Here is a 1,554-nt window from a genome sequence, read left to right on the forward strand (position 1 = left end):
TTTCTTCATGGTTATGACACTTTCCTTAAAATATTTAGAGCGGCAATTGACCACCAAACCATAATCTTAGCAGATGAATGTGATAATGAAAATCGTAAACGTGAATTGTTGGTGAAAATGTTGGACCAAAAATTTTCAATAAAAAAATAAAAATTTTGGGCGGGACGAAGATCGCCGGGTCTGCTAGTCTATATATATAAAACAAAGTCGTGTTAGTTATACCATTTATAACTCAAGAACGGCTGTACCGATTTTTATGATATATGTTTCTTGAATTTGTCTACCTTCCGAATAGCAGAATAACTATTAAAACAACCGCTAGGTGGTGCTGGAGTCGAGTTATTAGTAAAACCCGTATTTATGGTCCATTTCGCCTCATATTTGAGATGTGTATTGACAATAGATAAAACAATACAATCGTATTTATGGTCCGATTTGCTTCATATTCGAGATATGTACTGGCAATAGGGAAAGCAATACCATTGCAAAAAAAGAGACTCCAGGTGGCGTTGGAGTCGAGTTATTACTAAAAATCGTGTTTATGGTCCGATTCGCCTCATATTCGAGATATGTATTGGCAATAGGGAAAGCGATACCATTGCAAAAATGAGCCTCCAGGTGGCGTTGGAGTCGAGTTATTACTAAAAATCGGGTTTATGGTCCGATTATCCTCAGATTCAAAATATGTATTGATAACAGGAAAAATAATATGTAAATGTAACTAAAAATCGTATTTATGCTCGAATTTATTTCATTATCAAAATATATGAATTCACATGCCGTATGTACATACATATATGAATTAAGTTATTCGGAGCTTTTCTGTTGTGGTTGAATTTTTTTATTGTTATCAGTTTGAATTTTGTTAATGAAATTGTTGAATTAGAATATACATAGGAACTTGAATTTTTAAATATAGTAATAGGAGCTGGTGTATGGCGCGGAAGCATGGACAATGAAAGCATCTGATGAGGCGGCTCTTGGAGTTTTCGAGAGAAAAATTCTGCGAAAGATTTACGGACCTTTACGCGTTGGTGATGGCGAATATCGCAGACGATTTAACGATGAGCTGTATGAGCTTTACAACGATATAGACATAGTGCAGCGAATTAAAATTCAGCGGCTCCGCTGGCTTGGCCATGTCGTTCGGATGGACAGAAACGCTCCTGCTCTGAAAATATTCAACGCGGGCCGCGATGCTGGTAACAGAGGAAGAGGAAGGCCTCCTCTGCGTTGGAAAGACCAGGTGGAGAAGGACTTGGCTTCACTTGGCATTTTCAATTGGCGTCAGTTAGCACAGAAGAGAAATGACTGGCGTGCTGTTTTGGACTCGGCCAAAATCGCTTAGGCGGTTACAGCGCCAAATAAGAAGAAGAAGAAGAATAGGAGTTTAGTTGCTATAGTTTTTGTTATAAATATTGAACTCAAATTTCGTGAAAATAGGAACGGTATCAGAATTTGGATTTGTAGTTACGTAATAGAGTTTGAAAGTTTTTTTATATAAAGAAAAAACTAATGATTTGCTGATTTTGTGGTTGTTTGGTGTGGGTGTTT

At 37.1% G+C, this 1,554-nt stretch overlaps 1 long non-coding RNA gene across 1 annotated transcript; it reads left to right on the forward strand.

The window, feature by feature from the left end:
* Positions 1–292: 292 nt before the first annotated feature.
* Positions 293–483, forward strand: LOC108382344 (uncharacterized). The gene is made up of 2 exons (XR_001849680.1): positions 293–388; positions 452–483. It is a non-coding gene; the product is annotated as an uncharacterized LOC108382344 (long non-coding RNA).
* Positions 484–1,554: the final 1,071 nt, after the last annotated feature.

This window comes from Rhagoletis zephyria, unplaced genomic scaffold (assembly GCF_001687245.7).
Source record: "Rhagoletis zephyria isolate East Lansing unplaced genomic scaffold, Rhagoletis_zephyria_1.1 Rzeph_scaffold_26459, whole genome shotgun sequence".
Classification (NCBI taxonomy): Eukaryota; Metazoa; Arthropoda; class Insecta; order Diptera; family Tephritidae; genus Rhagoletis; species Rhagoletis zephyria.